The 22,507-nt window shown below is 38.9% G+C and overlaps 1 protein-coding gene across 1 annotated transcript in view; it reads right to left on the minus strand.

The window, feature by feature from the left end:
- LOC135225737 (AMP deaminase 2-like) overlaps positions 1-22,507 on the minus strand; it is a 140,413-nt gene that overhangs the window by 43,436 nt on the left and 74,470 nt on the right.

The raw sequence follows: 22,507 nt of genomic DNA on the forward strand, positions 1-22,507 counted from the left end.
CCAGGTCGATGCCCCAGCTCTCATATACTTCTGACGAGGCACTGCTGGAGAGCTTCCATACATGGAGACTGAAGAGACTTCTATTCTGGTGTTGCCTATGAAAGTTAGGATAGTGGAAGAGCACAAAACATCCCAAGAAATGAGACCAAAGTAGGGCTGCATGGTAGTTACGAAGATTGTAATTAAGGGTAGTAGTAATAAGGCCTTATAAAGAGATTCCACTGCACTTCCATTGGATGTGTCCAAGGATTAGTAGGGTATGATCCACTGCTGGTTGCCACTTTGTAGGCTAGTTTGGCATCCCCTTTGTTCTTAGGAATTGTCCAACATCACACATATCACTTTCCTGATGTACATTCTTATATGCCTGCAAGGATGGTTGTACTACAGGCCATCCTTATTGGTAGTATTGGTTAACAGCATTTCAGTGTTATGACGCTTGGCTAACAATTTTGTTAACCAGATTTTTGGCACCATTAAGCAGTAAGGAGTTTATCACTGTCAATAGGCAGTTTATTGACACTGAATGAGTCACACTTGTTGAACAGCCACCACTGGACCCAAGGGAAATGTGTCCAAGGATCTGCGGTGAACATTCTTCATGCAGAAGAGACAAAGCGGTTTGATGCAGTCATGAGCCAGCATTCACATCCTATGAACAGATAAGTACTTTAAATTGACAGGAAGGAACATATTCCTCTGGTGTCAAGCACTTCTGCATGCACACAATTGATGGGAGAACTTGACGATAAGGAGTCAGCTTGTCTAATCACCTTGTGTAGAAAACCGAAAGTGTGTGCTAGGACACTTCTTTCTTGACCTGTCCTGTGTTAACATGAAGTCTATGACACCTAACCTCTAAGAGGCGATGTTCAGATAACGATGCAGATCTAGAAGGGACCCTGAGGCTTTCCAACCCTTCCAAGGAAGCCGATGTCAGAAGGAAAACTGCTTCCATCAGTTTCCTGGGAGATGATTGATGCATGGGTTCAAAGGAGGTTGTGAGAGAACACTCAGAACCAGAGTAAGGTCCTGTACTCAGTACCACTCAGTACCAGAGTAAGGTCCCAAGTAGGGGGCCTGAGTTTCCTAGGTGAACAAGACTGCTCCAAGCTCTTGAATCACACCAAGAATTCTACGAGTGAAGAGAGTTCCGCATCCTTCAGACTTCAGACGAATGAATCACAATTAAGTCCTGTAGCTCATCGCCAGTATCAACAGAAGAAACCTCCTCTGTTCTGAAAATTTCAGAAGATCTTGTCCACCTAACAGGAACTCTGAGCAGAGGTAAACATTTTCAATGACACCAATGACAACAGCAGATTGCTCATCATGTATATGGCAGACAATGATCCTCTGAAATAATAGCTTCGCTGTTCGGCAGGATCTCCCAAAAGAGATTTTGGACTAACTCATGGCATGAAGAGAAAGTTCCTAGTGATTGATGGCATCTCTCCACAACAGACTGGCAAAGAAGGTTGTGCTAAGGAGGAATCTCTCTCAGCCACGCAGGTTGCGTTACAAGGAGCTACTAGGGTTAATCTAAGACTTTGAAGCTTGACAAAACGAAGAGTTCCTGGCCTTGGGGCATGGAGCATACAGAACAACTAAGTCCACATCAGCCACAGAGATGAACGCAACTTTCCGGGGACTTTAGAAGATTCAATTGTTCAACCTTCTAGAGTGTTCCCAGAAGGAAGAAGGGAACCCTCTGCTCCAATGAACACTGGGACCATGAACATAAGACCTCTAGCTTCCTGTTGGAGTGAAGGGGTTTCTGAAATGAGTCTTTTCCAAGTAGACAGAAGAGACAATAGGATAACCCAAGGGGATGTCCTATGACAAAATACTCAGCACAGATATGTTCTAAATATCCTACTGTCAACTTGTGCATTGTCAAAGTAATTGCACTGTAGACAGGGGAGAAGTCATTGAGCTGCAAAGGAAACATCTATCTCCAACAGAGGAGACATCCTATGAGATGATCCCTTATGACGACATACAAACAGTATGTTGCTCATCCCCTTTTGACTAAGGAACCACTATGGCGAATTCCTGAGCAACGCAGTGCAGAGCTAAGACGGATCTTAACTCCTGCAGAGACAATAACACCAGGATATTGAGATACATTACTGATATGGTTACTTGGATATAAAAGGTAGGTTAAGCTAGGAATCGAACCCAACCTAACCTAACCCAATCCCAAATATTGAAGAATGGGAATATCTTCATGCAGAATTCATGAAGCAGAACACTCTGGGAAATCAAAGAGCACATCCGATAAACATAAGCTCAAACCAGCTAGGATAGGCTAAGAACTGCAACACTTAGGCTAGAATAAGATGGAGAAAGATGTTTGGACAAGGTAGGCTAGGCCTAGTACCTAACCACTTAGGCTAGGCTACGTCGGTAAGGAAAGGTTTGAACCACTTGCTAGGCTAAGAATTCAACCACTTAGTATGCAATGTTAGAAAGGGCAGTAGTTCCTCATCCTTCCTCCACCTTGAAGCCTTCTGGGTCTATTACATATTATTATTATTATCATTTTGTTCTAAAGGGTCCACAATAATACCAAGTGTAAAAAGTCTGTGTATAATTTTGAAGACTTTACAGAAAGCTTTCGAACCCTTCCCTGGGTTCATCTTCAGTCCAAAAAAACTGAAGATGAACCCAGGGAAGGGTTCGAAAGCTTTCTGTAAAGTCATCAAAATTATACACAGTCTTTTTACACTTGGTATTATTGTGGACCCTTTAGAACATTAAATATACTCTCGTGATAGAGTTTTTCCCTACATTATTATCATTATCATTATCATTATTATTATTATTATTATTATTATTATTATTATTATTATTATTATTATTTAAAGGATTAGTTTGTCCAGACCTCTGAGCCTAACACTAAAGGCTTATCTCAGTCTGGTTTTCAGGAATTAATCCTGAGGAAAAAAATTAAGAGTTTATTTAGAAAACTGGTTTTATTTAGGCTCATGATGATTCTATTAAATAAGAAATCTTGGTCTAGACTCAAGTACCTAACCAGTTGAGTAGATCTGAGGCCCAAGAATACGTGTCAAGTCAATATTCTCATAGAAAAAATTCAAATGTAGATAAATGATGAAACAAAGGGTTGAAGTCTTGGGTGAACACAAAGACTTTCAGTTCCCACAATGAAAGCTGTTAAGGTTTGATTGAATGAATCCATTGACTTGCTGTGGAGGATGCAACAGTTGGAGGTCGATCTCCTATGTTGAAGACATGGAACTTCCATCTGAAGCTACCAAGGGAACTCCCATCAGTCTTTTGCTGTGGCCAAAAAGGCATAGACATGCTGAATTACCATTAGGTAGGACGTCATCTCTTCCACCAGAAGGACTAGTACACTCCTGAAAGCTGAAATAAGATTTTGAATTCACCTTTGACAAGGGAGAAACAGGCACACGACAGTGCGAAAAATCACGTACACTGTTGTGCGATGAATCATGTACATGGTCATGCGATGAATCATGTACACAGTCAAGCGATGAAACACATACACAACCATGCAACGAATTACAGGCAGTCCTGGGTTATCGGCAGGGGTTCCATTCCCGAGGGGGTGGCGATAAGCGAAAACCGCCATTAACCGAAACTTAGCGATTTATGGCACTTATGGTGCCGATAACCAACTATCAGTCATGTGACGAGTCATGTACACACTTGAGCGACAAATAATGTATGTACAAAGTCATACAACAAAACAACAAGGTCGTGCGATGAATCACATACACGGTCGTGAGATGTCGAACGATGTATGTGTGAACATCTGAGAGAAGAGGACAAATGCCTACAAATGCCTAGACTTCTTGGTCATAGGATGAAGAGGCATTACTATGATGAGAGACATGATTGATGACAGCCTCACATCCACAACCATTACTAGAAACATGTACGTGGGGATGAAGAAGAGGCGAGTTGAAGTCTCTGGAAGGGGAGAATGTCTAGGTGGCCCCGGAACAGCAACCTGAGAGGGAACCACCTTCGACTTCTAAATGGTACCCTTGTCATCCTATGCCGAACTCAAACAGGCTGAGGGGACATTGTAGAATCTTCATGATTACTTCAAAGTGGAGAGAAACAATGAATCAGTTCCGTAGAAAACCAAGAGTAGCAAACATATGAAGCATCCTAGAGAGTTAGATTTCTATGAAATCAAAGAACTCGGACAGGCAAACAATTAATGAAAAGGACGAAGGTTGGTTGTTTGCCCTACCCAAGTGTCAGAAGAAACAAGGGAGAAGATATACTTGATTGGGAAAATTCCTGAACTAATAACAGAGACCCGGGTTACTTCTCAACCAAGATAAACCCCAGCTTGTTGATGGATGGCAAGCACTGAAGAAGAAGGCAAAGATGGTGAAAGGTCTTCCTTCATCTCTTACATCAACCAAAGGGCTTCCCTGGTACATGTACACGTGAAGAAAAGTGAAAATTTTACCAAGAAAATCCAACAACGAAGGTAGCGGGAGATGGGTCACCCTTCTCTTGAAGCACAGCATCAATTGGAACTACAGTCTTGAAACACAGCATCAACTGGAACTACAGTGAACACCCCGTATTCGCGGACTCTCATATTCGCGGATTTCTCTCTGGAACTTATACCTCCATTATTCGGAGAAAATGCAAGTATTAGCAGTATTTTCTATGAGAAATATCCACAAATTCCTGGTTTTTTATCAACTTCATCATAAAATGCACTTTTTGTGATAACACTATTAAAAAACCAGGTATAAACACTTTTAATATGTTTTTCTTGAGTTTTAACTAACAAAATAGGCCGTTTTAAGCAGTTTTATAGAGGTTTCAACTATTCACAGATTCTAGCTATTTGCAGGGGATCTGGTGCACATCCCCCATGAATACAGGAATCCATGACATCACACAGCAGACTACTCTTACATAGAGATAAAAACAAAGCATGTAAGAGCGGAAAAACATATTCGAACAAAATCACACTAGGGTCTCCAAGGTTAGAAAGGAACACACGGCTGACAGGACTGACTGGGTTCCAAACTTTCTCCACAGCACCAATAAGCATACCAAAATTAGTGAAGTGGCAACTCTGGCAGAGGGAAGAGAAGCAGATAGGCTCTCAAGATCCGAGCAGAATACTGCAGCCATCCAACTTCAAGGTAATAAGCAGGGCTGACAACTGTAAAGCCTCAAAAGAAACAAATAATATGCCTCCCCCTCAGGAAAAAGTTATCTTCTATCCTGAGAGAGAAAAAAAGAATCATACGAGAAGTTGCCGGTTATCAGCAGACTCGGTTATTGGCGGCTTTCGCCTATTGGAACCCCCGCCGAAAACCAGGGAATGCCTGTATTTATCTGTAAGGATAGAGGGAAGGTAGTGAGCCATAAGACTCACGGCCCCCTCCCTCCAAAATGATGGCAAAGAGACGAGACCGCAAATCATGACTGGTCCTGAGCAGGCAGATGGGATCAACGCAATCGGAGATCTTCTGCCATCAAAATTCGTGTTGAGGAAGTGGAGGAATACCTTTATGCTAGAAAGCTGAATCTTAGCAAATTCATAAAATTTGTCTGCAACACAAATCCATAACGTCTCGAACATCCAGAATCACACAAATTCTGAAAGACTAAAACCTTACCATGTTCCCAGAGAAATAAACACTGAACTGTCTTAACACAAATGTTTCAATATATTTTTCAAAATAACAAATGCAAAATGCTAAAGAACAAAATGTAGCTGGTCCCTCTCTCTCTGAAGGGGCAATATCCTTGAGAGACAGACCAGCATTATACATAAAAAAGCTGGTGACAAAGCAGACAGAATAGGCATGAAGCACATCTGCAATTTGCAAATGTCCTACAGGAAGCGTGAACATGGAAATCAAGAAGGCTCTATAAATACGTTGACACTTACAGGGATTCTGAGCTGGATAAAAATTAAAGCACAGGCTTAAGTAAAAAAAAAAAAAAAAAAAAAAAAAAAAACCTGGCTTGTGGGGAGGGGAGCAAAGTGAAGATCCACTCTCCAAGGTGGTTGAAGAAAGACTGATGTGTCACTGGATTCAAGTGCCCTCTCTTGACTTCCTTCCACCCTCAACTACGCATTGGATGCCAGACTCACAGATTCCTTGCATTTACAATCTTTGATTGTTTTTAACCAGTTTCCAGCAGGCACTAAAAGATTTATCCTATTGATAAGACTGAAAGTTTGTTCTGCATATGAACAACAACATTCATTACCATAATTAAGTATTGTGATATTCTGGTTAACAACGATTTTCGGTTGTCGGCTCTCAGCCAGGAACAGAACCCACGTTGTTAACCAGGGACTGCCTGTACTCTTGGTTCCAGAAAATATTTCTGTAGGCATTTTCCCTCTGGCATTCATAAGCCTGATTTTATCAAATCCTATAACCCCCATCCTTTCCTTGATGAATTCATCAATCGTAATAGGCCTGTGACAGGATGCTTCTCACAGGGTTAAACAAGAAGGCAGCCCATCTAGCTTGTGGAAGGTTATCAATGGTTCAGTTCCAATTGCAGTAATTCTAATCTAAACTAATTTTTCAAGTTCAGGTGGCCCAGTAACTTATGTGACAATTCTGCAAGTAGGAACAAGGTTTTTAAGAACCCCTGTGAGAGAGCATGGAGCCTTCTTAATCTCACTTGTGCCACAATCTTGATTTATCAAGCTTCATTTCCAGATAAACTGCCTCTTTAGCTGGTGTCAGATCTGAATTGTACAAGTCGATGGTCAGGCCCATGTATTGGTATGGGCTGAGGAGGAACTGAGGTATTTCTGGTTACCTATATAGATGAAGATGCCATGATAAGCCAATTTTCGTGTCACATCAAAAGTTTGATGTCTCTTCTGTGACCATAAACAGCAACTGGGGACAAAACATGAGTAAAGAAGTGAGACTGTGGCCAAAGAGAAACCGACCTTGAACTAGAACACCTTTCCTTACTAATAACAAATTGGAGAATCCCTAAAAGCTTGTAGATGTGGACCTGAAAGTACCATCTTTCAAATCCTAGGATGCTAAACATGCCTTTCCCAATGCAGTAACAGATTTTTGGTACTACTTTAATCCAAAAGAAACCACCAAGTTGCCTAAGAGCAGCATTGAAGATAACCCTCCATTCTGCTGGCTCCAATGGCCCTTGACGTAGCCTGATCCCTCTTATCAAACACTTCTGACCCTCACTGACCTTACCTCTCTGTCAAGGCAAAAAACCTCTCTGAGCTCCTTGCATATAATCCCAATCAGTAGGTCTGATATCAATGAAGAACTATTCACCAGAAAGGGCAACAAATAAAGTGTGTCAAGGTTTGAACAACCCACAGATCCACTCCTGTCTCTAAATGGTGACTATAGAGTTCCTGGAGATAAGCTCCCACAAAGAGGGATGACATGAGTTTCAACTCATACAATGAATATTGGGGAATTACTGTGGAGTCTCTACTTCCGTTCAAATGAAAGGGCTAGTGTCAAGAGTTCTAAGGGTCACAGGAAGGAATGTGTGTTAGCATAAAGCCTTTTGACTGGGATGGCAGGAGACATGAGTATACAATGGTTTGATTGTTGAATAAGAGGTTGAGGGTGCAAGAGACCTATTAGTAGCCTGGTGTAAGCTAGAGAAAGCTGAACTGGCAAGTGACCTTATGACAGCTCTGACGGTAAAGGAATTAACTTTCTGGTAATACTGTATTCCTAAAAACCTGGGTAGGAAAAAGGTTGCAGTCCATAATGTCAGCTGCCCCCAGGTTCTTGAAGTAAAGAGGAAGAGACCAAACTGAACAGACTTCTCAAAATGATGTCCTTCTTCATGACGTTGTTAGCATGGAAATAAGATTAACTCCAGATTTTAAGAGTAGATTCTCATACCAAGGAAACTCTGGGTAGTATGATACTATAAAATTACACTTTTGCAGCAGTAGACTGGCTAATGTTACAAACAAAAACAGATAGGTCAGGCAAAGGAGTGTGTAGATGCCTGTTGTTGTAGTCCATTTTATGTAACAAGTCAACATTAAAAGCTGAAAAAATAAACATAATTCGACCTAAGAGCTTACTTGCTTCTCAAAAGTCAATTTCTTATCAAAAGCTACACCTAAAATCTTAAAGAGAGTCCCTGCAAAAGTGTTCTGGATTAATTATCTATCTTACTTCGAGCTTTAGAAAGGTTAAGCTTCGTATCCCAAAGCCTATTCCACTCAGAATATGTGCCACATTCTACAACCACAGATTAAAGCATGGAAAAGGAACTTCAGCTAGAAGAATAGCATCATCACCATATGCAGTCATGTTTGTTTTCAGACCTAGCCATATGTCACTAGTATTGATAATAAATAGCAAAGGAACACCTATAGTGAAATAACTAAAGCTCCTATACTAGCCATCAATACAGACCTTTGGGTACTGCCTGCCTATTATTGATATTACTACTAAAAGATTCACCAATTCCCAATAACCTAAGCAGATACACTATACATGCTTCATGATTCACACTACCCATGCAAGGTATTGATGAATCTGCTCTTAAACCATCAAGAAAATTACATAACAAATTAGTTAATTAATTTATATATAACTTACAACTTTACAAGGGCCTGATTCACTACCAAGATCTCAAAACTAAATACAGTAGCTATATCATAAATTCTGTAAAAACAATGTGAAGAACTAAGCAGGTAAGAAAACCCTTGCATACAACACTCAAATTCACTGAGTATGTAGTAGTAATTGTGATAACAAGCCAAGAAAATGGACCACAATTAACAATGAATCCCCTAAACTACGAATAATAACAACTACATACCGTATATGAATATGCAGAACAAATCCCATAGTTTTTGACAACAAATAAGTATCAGCATATAAAATAAAAAATTTCACCACTCAAATCTAGAAATTCCCTAGAACTTCTCTACAATAAAGATATCAATTAACCATCCATGATCATTTTATTTGTTAAAAAAGAACTATCATTCCTAACTGATGATATTCATGTAAAAAAAGCGGCTTTTTAAAATACAGCGGAGACTCACAGTTGACTTTCAGTAGATACTCACCGGGATATTCAAGTACATGGCATTTAATACACTTACTAAAGCCCTCAAAACACTCATGATTATAGCAAATACAAACTGAAACAGTGAAAATCTATTTAGGAAAAGTGCAAACTGGTACAGTCCTGTGGAGTAAAGACAACAAATCTCCATAGTCTGACAAGACACTTGATACGAGTGACTTTTGGGGCCTGGATATGCAGATGACAAGCTAGATTCTTTTTTAAAGTATGTCTAAAAAAGGAACAGATGCACCTGAAGCCAGTTGTAAAGTGATGGGTTTTTATGCCAATACTATACATAAATAGGCAACAAATGAATATGATTAATAGTCTATGATGAAATAAAACCAATGTTTTTTCAATATAATTCAGTATTTCCATCCTGGAGAATTCATACTATATAAACTTCCCTCAATAAATGTATATGAGAAGATCCCAAAGTACATGTACTTCATAGCTCTAGTATAAAATCCCATGATGATTTCATTCAATTCTGTTTTTTGGCTCACCATTTATATTCCTCAAAGTAAACCATCCAGTATCATTCTTTGTTGATAATTTATCTTGAGCATTAAGTCCATTTTAATCCATCTATCTTTATATGGTACAATACTACATATTCAAATCATTAGTTGCTAATACATTAGTACATATTTTAACAACTGTTAGCAAGTACTTCTGAACCTGTTTTAAAAATTGCCACAAATAAAAACAGGGAGAAAGAAGTTTCAAAAAGTTTATCAATCACTATTATTAAAATAAAACTTTTTTTAGTTAGTTTTGATTATAAGTGAAGCTGCTATAATATAAATTTCATAGGTAGTAAATCCATCCAAACTGCATTATGCTAGTTAAATAATATCTGGCAAACAAAAATGCAATATCTCACACAGCTTATTTGGAAGGAGCAGTTAGATAAGTAGGAAGGCCCAGAAATTCACACAACAGGGCTTAGACAAAGACTGCTGTCAGATGGGAATTCAAGCAGAAATAATTCCCCATTCAGGGTTGTGTTAACACGGAATTTTGGATTTTATGTAGATAAAGTTCTTATTAATTTATTTTGCAAATGGCTTTGCCATTAATCTGACACAATCATATATTCTCACTATTAATCTGACATAATCATATATCCAAACCATCTTTGAGATCTCACATTTCTTAGTATATTATGTAGTCAAACCCCATCTGTCTCAGTTTTTCTGTTAATGCCCAAGTCTCTCTTGTCTAGAGCAATTCTGGCCTTCTATATGCATCATACATTTTTGCTCCTGTTTCCAATTACGTACAGTAATACTACTGTCATTTCTTGTGGTGATTTATATAGTATTGTTCCTCATTTGAGGAGTGCTGTATCACATTTAGTTACCTTCAGTTATTTTTCCATCCTTTTACCTTTTTAGCAAAACATACCTTAACTTTACATATTTTACCCATCAAGCTCCAAATAAAAGAAAAATTAGTTTGCATTTAAGCCGTAAGAAACTTAATCATTATTAAGGTAGTATTCTATTCTGACTGGTTACATAGCATGGTGTCAGATGGAAGCCAATCTTGGGGAGAATCCAAGGGGTACACTTTTTCACAATGCAGTTTTATGGATTCATGTCAAAATGTCTAACTATGAGAAATTGTTAATTCTTTTTATAAATGTTAGTAGACTATTGCTACAACAATTAACACACAAAACTTCTCCAACAATTGTCACATGGAAGTGCCAAAATAAAAATATTCATATACCATCAATGATTAAACTTTCAAGGTCAAATTGCATAAATCTTTAAGAGCTAAAATTTGTCTACAGGGTAGCTACACCTGCAGGCTTGGAGGAGCAGAACTTTTTTGGTGTTCTTTGATAACAGGCTAACTAAAGGATTACCACACAAATGACCTTGAACTGAAATCCAGAATTTTTTTTAGTTATTTAAAATAAGGGAGTCACATATAAGGTCACATGAATATAAAGCAGTTAAGCAGGATCCTGGCTAAATTACAATTCCCTATAGTATATCTCAATAGAAAGTGATACAGAAAAGACCCTTTGAGAGAATACCGAGCCTCCTTGTATGACTAAGTGCAGTACGTTTTATGACTGTTTAATACTGTCTCAAGAAACACTGCAATAATCTCAATTGCTGATATACTACAAAACTACAATGCTTTACAGCATAATAATAACAACCCAGCTGTCTTAAAAAAAAAGTTGCAACTATTACAGAATTATATTAATATCATAAGTAATCAGGAAGCAATGATTAGGGAGTGCTGCATAATGTGATGTACTGTATGTCATCCATAAAAAAAACTTTGCAAATGATGTCATATCTCTCACAGCAACAGCAGAAGCAAAAAGAAACTTAAGCATCATACACATTGCTGGGTTAGCTGATGGTGAATGTGCAAAAGACATTAATAATTGTACTCTGCTTGGTTACTTCAGCAGATAACACTATCTCAGCATGTGCCAAGATGATCCAGGTCGGTGTCCAAGTGTTAGGATATCTGCATGCTACAAATTTTATTACAACAATATTCTCATCTACTGCTCACCAGACTGATTGAGGACTGAAATCAATGGAATGCAAATGAGAGTTTAATGATTAATCTGGAAAAAGTTCAAAATTCCTACATGCGTCAAAAATCATGTTCATTTCAAGTTGATACTTATAGAGAGTTATTTGCACATACGTAGTATCTCTTTTAATTAAACGATACAGCTTTTAATCTGAGGTGGTTTTGTTGCCATGACAATGAATACATATTTTTGCAATTAGGTGAAAAGCTAATTTGTCCACACAATACATATGGTTTGTACTTTTCTAAAGCTTAAGAAACACCACATAGTAACATATGTAATAATTAAGCGTCAGCTTAGAGCTCAATAATTTTATAAACAACATTTCTTCCATTAGTTCTTCCAGTTGAGTATCACTATGAGTAGGCAGTAACAAATTTATTTGCTACTTATTCATCAATGACATAAGGATTTCCATAAATATCGTATGCCGCAAAAAAAATAAGTGTTGCCCTAAAATAAGATATACAAGTGTGGAATGTGGTAGACATTAAAAGGAGAAATTACAAATCCTAGCTCAAGATACACAATCAGTGCCATACACGACTCATCACTTCCTGATATTGTTCATATCACACCCATCAGTCATATAGAAACCACAACTGCAGCCCTACTTTCAACTTACACATGTATTCTGATGTCTTCTAGACAACAGCAGACAGCAGAGTAATTAAGCTTGTTTGTTCATGTATGGACATCCAAGACCTAACAGTAAGTGCCAGTTATCCTCCTTACTATACTATTGTGTGGCTGTAAACATTAATTGTCCCCAGCTTTGCTTTGGCAGTTTAGATATTACTTATCCATTTTAATTCATTTGTTATTCATTCCTTTCAATTTCTTTAAGCTTTGCCTAATATTAATATTTTCTCACTTCTCAAATGAAAGCATGATTAATAAAAAAAAAACTACTAGAGGGTAGCACTTTGCCAGCTTTCCTTAGGTATTCCAGCTTATCTTTTGAATTGCTTCTAAGATCTTCTTGTTCTATTATCCTGTACATGATTCTGTTCAATTTTGGTCCGTTAACTGAAATAAATGGTGTACTTTAACTTTGCTACGGCTTATTGTAAGTACAAGTACACAATCTTGTCAAGGTTTGCTGGGCAAGATCTGTTATATTTTCATGTCTTCACCAGAAATAGGCCATCACCTGCCCTGAGCTATGTGTCAAGGCCAGAACTTAAGTTGTAACATTTACTAAGAATAGTGTACTGACCAATGAACCTCTGACAACAGAGGATGTGCCAGACCCAGAGTGACAAGAATTTATCTACCAAAGGCTTTAGCCACTCCTGCTTACGAATCTTTCGCTTCTTTAGCGATGAACTGTTGCTTGCTGATAAACTTGCCTGCACATACACCTACTCACTCAAAACCTGTTTTTAACCAATGACTCTCAACAATGGCTGTTTCTGTAACTGGCTACTTGCCTATGGTGCCTAATGGCTAGACTCATACACCTGTTATGCCTGCTTTGCCTAGCTGCATGAGCCCATTCAAGCCTCAATTTCTGGTCATCTCTGCCTGGCAGTTGCTTTTTCATTGCATGCTTTCTGACTTGTTAGTTTACCTGCCACACCTGGTACTGTTTTTACTATGGGTTTACTTATTACAACCACTTTCCCTACTGCACTACTGGTTGCTCCAACAATGCCTCCCCCTGCCTCTGTGCCTGCTGCCCCAGAGCTTCATCTGCTTCTGCTATTACTGCAGTTGCTAATGATGAGCCTCCTGAATCAGATGTTGCCTTTACATATTTATAAATTAATAATGTATTTTTGGCACTCCTCTCTCTCTCTCTCTCTCTCTCTCTCTCTCTCTCTCTCTCTCTCTCTCTCTCTCTCTCTCTCTCTCTCTCTCTCTCTCTCTCTCTCTCTCACACACAAACATGGATACAAGAAGCAACAAGAGACTTCGTAGGAGAGTACTAAATAGCAGGATATAAATTGTTAAATAAAGATAGACCTAATAAAAAAGGTGGAGTTATGTTATATGTCTAGAACCACCTCAGTCCAATAGAGTGTAAAATTACAACCAAGCATGAAGTAATTGGCATCAATATAAGCAGTCTAGGGAAGAAGCGAACTCTAATAGTACTAGTGTACAGACATCCCCACCAACTACAAATGTCTGACGAGGAGCTGTATGCACTACTAGGACAAGAAATAAACAACAAACCCTACTGCATTATAATGAGAGATTACAATTCAGCAGTAAGCTGGGACACTATGACCTCCACATCTAACTTAGAAGGAAAGAGACTTCTAGAATTTGTCAAAAATAAATTCCTCCACCAATGGGAAGACACACCTACTTGAGGAAACAAAATACTAGACATTGTCCTATAACCAGAAGATAACCTAGTGTCTGACCTTTCAGTAGGTTCAAATCTAGGCAAAAGTGGCCACAAAATTATTAAATTTCCCATTAATATGCAAAACAAAAAAGAGAAGAAGATACTGAAGAGATTAGACTACCATCAAGGAGACCTAAGAAAATTAAAGGAGTACAAAAGTTAAAAATCTAGAGTACAACCAAAACACAGACATAGACAATTACTGGGAAGCCTTTTTAGAAGAATACTCAGAAAAATGCTCCAGATGTATTCCATTACAGTAAATACTAACAAATGGCAACCCTCAGCCTAAGTGGTTCAACAGAGAAATTAAAAATAAAATTAGAGAAAGAGACAGATTGCACAAAACAATGAATCCACACCCAGCACCAGAAGAAGAAAGCAGGCATAAAGAACTCTGCAGAATGGTGGAAAAATTAGTATGAAATGCAAAGATAAATGAGGATAAGAGAGTAGCATCAGTTTGTAAGGAAAACCCAAAAGAATTCTTTGCTCATGTAAATAGTGGATAGCCAATAAAAAATAGCAATAGGTCCCCTAAGAGACAATGGGGGAACTTAGTGAACACAGACTTGGAAAAAGCATTATTATTGAATAAGTTTTTTACTAGTGTTTTCACAATTGAAGACACTACCTCAGTCCCTGAACCAGCTATTAAATATGAAGGGGCAGAACCACTGGACAAAATAATATTTGCATAAGAGGACATAAAAACAAAATAGGAAAACAAAACAAGTTCAAATCTCCTGGACTGGATGGGATTCATCCAAGAGAAATTAAGAGTTAAAAGAGGAGATAGTTCCTCACCTATATAAACTCACAGAAAAGGTGCAGAACAAAGAAATGCACCAAATGGATGGAAACTAGGTAATGTGCCCCTAGTTTATAAAAAAAAGGTCCAAGAGAAGAGCCGGGAAATTATAGACTAATCTGTCTAACATCGGTCATTTGTAAGATATTTGAGTCCATAATTGCAGATCACATTGATAGAAACAACTTGTTGTTAAACAGCCAAAACGGTTTCAGACGAAATAGATCCTGCCTATCAAACCTCTTGGAGTTTTTTCATAACATGCTTGGTATTTACGACAGTAGTAGAGCAATAGATATACACTCTTAGATTTCCAAAAGATTTTTGACAAAGTTCCATACAAGAAACTAATGACTAAAGTTAGAACTTTAGGAATTGAAGGAGAAACAGCAAACTGGATTGAAGACTGGCTAACTAACAGAAAACAGAGTCATAATAAACGATGAAGAATCAGAACGGGCAGATGTGACAGGCAGAGTTCTTCAGGGTTCTGTCCTTGGCCTGCTCTTGTTTTTTATTTATATTAATGACACTGATGTAGGATTAACTAGCAGGATAGCCAAATATGCAGATGACACCAAACTAGGGTTAAATGCAACAGACCCAGATACAGTAGAAAGTTTAAGAAATGAACTAAAGAAAATAAGAGAGTGGTAAAAAAGATGGCAAATGCCTTTTAATGTGGATAAGTGTAAAGTGTTACAAATAGGAACAAACAACCCTCATGCCAACTACATGCTGCTTGGGAATGACAAATAGTGTAGAACAAGAAGAGGACCTTGGAGTTATTATTACCAAGGACTTAAAATCCACAAAACAGTGCATAAAAACTGAATAGAAGGCACAGAAACTAGTATGATACATAAAGAGGCAGTTCAAATTCAGAAACAAGAAATGGTGCTGCAGCTCTGCACATAAATAGTTAGACCTCGTCTTGAATATGCAGTACAGTTTTGGTCACCAACACTAAGAAAGGACATAAATATATTAGAAAGGGTAGAAGCAAGAGCCACAAAGTTAATTCCTTCCATCAGGCAAATAGGTTACCAAAGACAACTAGAGAGCTTGAACATGTATGGCTTAGAAACACTGCAATTGCAAGGACAACTAATAGAAATATTCAAAATACTGAAAGGCATAATAAAAGAAGACAGTAACCTATTGTTGAATGAAAACTAGACAAGAAATAATGGATAGAAATTAGAGCTGAAGAGATACAACATATCCTATTGTGGGAACTTCTTTACATAAAAGATATGTGACACATGGAATAAACTGCCACCAGAAGTGGTAAACAGCAAAAGTGTGGAAGAGTTAAAAAGAAAGCTAGGCAAAATCATTAGGGCACTGTGAATGAACATTAAAACCTGCTCCTAGAGATAAGTGAGCACACAATGTCTCCTCAGATGGACTAACAAGTCTTTGAGACATCCTAATCCTTGTAACTCTCACTTCCTCTCCCTCTCACTCTCTCTCTGTCACACCCTGCCCAACCCCGACCTCCTTTGGTACCACTGACGTCTAACCCCCACAATATTCATTAGCAAGTCATATTTAGTAAGTATGTATACTCAAAATCGAAAGTCATATTTACTACATATACAGAAAATTAGGTATGATAAATTCGTGATGTTATTAAGTCTATGGGCTGAACCAGTCCCGTTTCGGGGAAGGTGCCCTGCCCCTTCCGGTGCCTTTGGTGCCTTTTGTTGCTTGAAACCCCATTATAAACCATTTTAGGGGTCCCCACTATAACCCTGCCAAGTTTCATGCCCATCGGACCAGCCATTTGGCCATGATTGAATGACAGACAGACGGACAGACATAACGCCCATTATAGTAAGATTATTATCATTACTACAGTATTTATATGTATTACTATGATTTATCATCATCAGTTATTACTGAGCACTGCACTATAATTTTCTCTGATTATCTTTTTTATATAGTATGAGCTTTCAACTCTTAGGGAACAACAACAATAATAATAAAGGCAGTCCTTGGTTGTCAGTGGACTCGGTTAATGGCGATCCGATTTTGTGGCACTTTTCTAGCGCCGTAAAATCAGCAATTTATGATGCCATAACACGCCGAGTCTCAGTTATCAGCACCATAAGGCGTCTTAACATAGGTAAAAGAGGCGCCATTAACCAGTTATCGGCGCCAAAAGTGCCATAAATTGGCGAGTTTTGGTTAATGAAGGTTTTTACTTAACACCCCACCGAGATGGAACCTTTGCTGATAACTGGGGACTGCCTGTAATAATAATAATAATAATAATAATAATAATAATAATAATAATAATAATAATAATAATAATAAGTGAGGTCAATGAAATACAGTGGTCCCCCCGTATTTGTGGGGGATGCGTACCAGACCCCCCCATGAATAGTTAGGACCCGCAAATGTTTGGAACCCTTATAAAAATGCTAAGAACAGCCTATTTTGTTAGTTAAAACTCAAGAAAAACCCACTAAAAATTTTCATACATGGTTTTTTTAATAGTTTTATCACAAAAAGTGCATTTTATGATGAAATTCATCAAAAAAAAACCCAGGAATTTGTGGATATTTACCATAGAAAAATACCGCGAATGCGCGAATTTTCCGCGAATAATGCAGGGAAACATTCCCGAGAAAAATCCGTGAATGTGTGAGTCCGCGAATCTGGAGAACGCGAATACGGGGGTCCACTGTAATAAGAGTAATTCACACCACCAGTATCACAGAAACAAATAACCTAGCATATGCAGGAGCAAGACTAGTAGCAGAATTCATGGGGATATGAACACCAACACCACCAGTGAAACCAACCCAACAGAAACCAAAACAGCAACCATCTTGGAAAAGGCGCCTGGCAAAGCAAATCATGGTGATGAGATCTGACTTGAGTAAACTGAAAGAGATGGCAGAAAAAAAGCCAAGCAGCAAGATAACAAGGGAGGAACTGAACGAGAAATACAAAGTACAGGAGAAGGGACTGAACAACACAATAGAAGATGTAAAACAGAGGCTTAAGGCCAAACCACATAAGATCCAACTGTACATGAACAGGAATAAGGGATACTATTTGGAACCAACCAGAAAAGACCATACAGTCAACTAAGAGAGGAAGACAACCACTAAGATATTCATGAAGCTGAAACAAGTACAACTCTGGGAATACATATGGAGCTATCCAGTATCACACAACAAAAATGCAATGTCTCTTGGAAGTCAAGGCAGAAGAAAGGGGAAAATGAAACAAGGATTCACTAAGATAACGACAGATAAACACAAACTAAAGAAAATGCTCAACTGGTAAGCCTCATGTCCCAATGAAGTCCATAGATATTGGCTCAAAAACTTCAAGGCCCTACACCCATGAATAAACCACCATGCGCCCAAATAGATGACCACATGGAGAACATCCTTAGTACAGAAAGACAACAAAGGAAATAAATCCAGTAACTATAGGCCTATCACCTGCCTACCAATAACATGGAAGTTACTAACAGGTTTCATCAGTGAAAGGCTATACAACTACCACCTATAGGATACAGACACCATCCCCCACCAACAGAAGGGCTGCAGAAGGAAGTGTACAGGCATAAAAAACCAGCTCCTGAGAGACAAAATGATAATGAAGAACAGTAAGAGAAGGAAAACCAACCTAAGCATGGCATGGATTGACTATAAGAAAGCCTTCGACATGATACCACACTCATGGATAATAGAATGCCTGAAAATATATTGGGCAGAGGAAAACACCATCAGCTTCCTAAAAAATACAATGTGCAACTGGAATACAATACTTACAAGTTCTGGAATAAGACTAGCAGAGGTTAATATCAGGAGACGGATCTTCCAGGGCGACTCACTGTCCCCATACTCTTCATAGTAGCCATGATTACCATGACAAAAGTACTGCAGAAGATGGATGCTGGGTACCAACTCAAGAAAAGAGGCAACAGAATTAACCATCTGATGCTGTTCATGGACTACATCAAGCTGTATGGTAAGAGCATCAAGGAAATAGATACCCTAATCCAGACTGTAAGGATTGTATCTGGGGACATCAGGATGGAGTATGGAATAGAAAAATGTGCCTTGGTCAACACACAAAAGGGCAAAGTAACAAGGACTGAAGGGATAAAGCTACCGGATAGGAACAACATCAAGCACATAGATGAGACAGGATACAAATACCTGGGAATAATGGAAGGAGAGGATATAAAACACCAAGAGATGAAAGACACGATCAGGAATGAATATATGCAGACTTAAGGGGATACTCAAGTCAAAACTCAACATCAGAAATATGATAAAAGCCATAAACGTATGGGCAGTACTAGTAATCAGATACAGCGCAGGAGTAGTGGAAAGGACAAAGACAGAACTATGTAGCATAGACTGGGAAACATATGATAATACACAAAGCACTACACCCAAGAGATAATACGGACAGACTACATATACATAACACGAAAGGAAGGAGGGAGAGGACTATTAAGAATAGAGGGCTGCGTCAACATCGAGAACAGAGCATTGGGGCAATATCTGGAAACCAGTGAAGATGAGTGGCTCAAGAGTGCATGGGAAGAAGAACTGATAGAAGTATATGAAGACCCAGAAATATACAGAGGTGGAGAATGACAAACAGAACAGAGGAACAGTAAAACAAACCAATGCACGGACAATACATGAGACAGACTAAAGAACTGGCCAGCAGTGAAACATGACAATGGCTACAGAGGGGAGAGCTTAAGAGGGAAACAGAAGGAATGATAATAGTGGCACAAGATCAGGCCCTAAGTACCAGATATGTTCAAAGAACGATAGATGGAAATAACATCTCACCCATATGCAGGAATTGCAATATGAAAAATGAGACCATAAACCATAAAGCAAGTAAATGTCCAGCACTTGCACAGAACCAGTACAAAGCGAGGCATGACTTGGTGGCAAAAGCCCTCCACTGGAGCCTGTGCAAGAAACATCAGCTACCTTGCAGTAATAAGTGGTATGAGCACCACCCCAAAATAGTGATAGAAAATGATCAGGCGAAGATCCTCTGGGACTATGGTATCAGAACAGATAGGGTGATATGTGCAAATAGACCAGACGTGACGCTGACTGACAAAATCAAGAAGAAAGTGTCACTCATTGATGTCGCATTACCATGGGACACCAGAGTTGAAGAGAAAGAATGGGAAAAGATGGATAAGTATCAAGACCTGAAAATAGAAATAAGAAGGATATGGGATATGTCAGTGGAAATTGTACCCATAATCATAGGAACACTAGGCACGATCCCAAGATCCCTGAAAAGGAATATGGAAAAGCTAGACGCTGAAGTAGCTCCAGGACTCATGTAGAAGAGTGTGCTCCGAGAAACAGTGCACATAGTAAGAAAAGTGATGGACTCCTAAAGAGGCAGGATGTAACTCAGAACCCCACATTATAAGTACCACCCAGTCAAATTGGAGGACTGTGATAGGCAAAAGAAAAAAAATCAAAGTATGTACTAATACAGTGCCACAAAATTAATTGTGCCCTGCAAAGACTTAAGAGATCTGACAAAAATGAAAAAGACAGTAGAGGAAGAACAAAAACAGAATCCTAAAGTATAAAATACAACCCAGGTAAAAGAAGATTTACTGTAACTTCTTCTTCCCAGCTTGTCCCCATTTTTATATGGGGTTGCCGTTTCGGATGAGCCATTTCCATCTATTTCTATCCTGCGCTTCTGCCTCATCAATTCCCTTCTCATGTAAGTCTCCTCTCACACAGTCCTTCCATCTCTTTCTTGGTCTCCCTTTTCTTCTTCTTCCTTGCTACTCCACCCCCATAGTATGTCTCCCAGCGTGGTCCTCATCTCTCCTCAACAGGTGTCCATACCATCTCAGCCTCCCCTCCTGCACTTTCTTTGATACTTCCACCACCTTAGTCAACCCCCTTATGAAGTCATTTCTGATCCTATCCTCTCTTGTCACCCCAGACATCCACCTAAGCATTCTCATTTCTGCCACATCCATCTTCTTCTGCTCTGTTTTCCTCATGCTTGCTGTTTCCGTACCATACAGCATTGCTGTTCTTACCACCGTCTTGTGAAATTTTCCTTTTAACCTAAGCAGCACTCTTTTGTCACGAACTCCAAAGGCGCTCTCCAGTTGTTCCAGCCTGCCTGTACCCGATGTTTTACTTCTTCTTCCATACTTCCTCCAGCGTTAACAAAAGATCCCAAATACTTAAACTTATCAACTCTCCTTATTTGCTCTCCACCAAGCTGAATACTTTCTCTATCATCCCCCTCAGTGGTGGTACACATATATTCTGTCTTCGATCTACTTATTCTCATTCCTCAGTCCTCCAGTACTTGTCTCCATCTTTCTAACTTCACTTCCAGATCTTCCCTGCTCTTTGCACACAGAACAATATCATCTGCATACAATATGTTCCATGGTACTGTCTCCCTTACTTCCTCTATTATAACATCCATCACTATGTTAGAGATAAATGGGCTCAGAGCCGACCCCTGTATCTTCAAAGTATCTTCAAAGTGTGGGAGATCAATTTAATGCCCCTATAATTACCACACTCTTGGACATCGCCTTTCCCTTTAAAAATTGGGATCAATATACTCCCACACCACTCATTTGTTATCTTTTCCTGTTCAAGGATCTTTATCATAAGATCGTACAGTATATCCACTCCTTCATCTCCTAATGCTTTCCATGCTTCCACTGGAATCATGTCTGGTCCGGTTGCCTTCCCATTCTTCATCTTCTTCAGTGCATTTAGTACCTCTTGCCTAGAAAACCTCATTACCATGCCAATGTTCACTTGCCCATCCTCTCTTATTAGTCTATTATTTTCTTCATTTAACAACTGTTCGAAATATTCTTTCCATCTCTTCACAATGTCTTCCTCCTTTCTAAGTACTACACCATCTTGAGCCTTTATTTGTTTGATATGTGTAATATCTTTGGTGCTCTTATTTCTAGCCTTTGATAGCTTGATCATCTTCTTTAATCCTTCCTTTGTCCCCAGCTCATTATACACATCATCATACGACTTTGCTTTAGCTTGGGCTACCACCTTTTTCACCACCTTGTTTTTCTCTCTGAACCTATCTCTGTCTTCCACTGACTGTGACTCTTCCCATCTTTTCTTTGCCTCCTTCTTATCTTTTACTACTTTCTCAATGTCTTCATCCCACCACCAACTCTCCTTTTCTTCCCATATGATACCTAGCAGCTCCTTTCCATGCCTTCTTATTACTGCTGCATTTCATTCCCACCATTCTTGAACATCTTCAATCCTTATATCAATATCCTCCAAAACCCTCCTCTTAAACTCTCTCTTCTTATCCCCTTCCTTCTCTAATTTGTGACCATTTAATTTTCCTTATCCCTTTAGCTTTGGTTTTTCTTTCCCTTTTTAACTTCAAGTCCATACATAGCAGTCTGTGTTGGGTGGCTACATGGTCGCCTGGAATAACTTTGCAGTTCTTGACCTCCACCAGATTATTCCTTTTATACAAGAAGTAGTCTATCTGGGAGAATCTTCCCCCACTCCTGTATGTTATTAGGTGTTCCCTTTTCTTCTTAAAGAATGTGTTTAATATTGCCATGTCGAATGACACAGCAAAGTCCACTACTCTCTCTCCTTCTGGGTTTCTCCCCCCAATTCCA

The sequence above is a fragment of the Macrobrachium nipponense genome, chromosome 13, assembly GCF_015104395.2.
Source record: "Macrobrachium nipponense isolate FS-2020 chromosome 13, ASM1510439v2, whole genome shotgun sequence".
NCBI classification, from domain to species: domain Eukaryota; kingdom Metazoa; phylum Arthropoda; class Malacostraca; order Decapoda; family Palaemonidae; genus Macrobrachium; species Macrobrachium nipponense.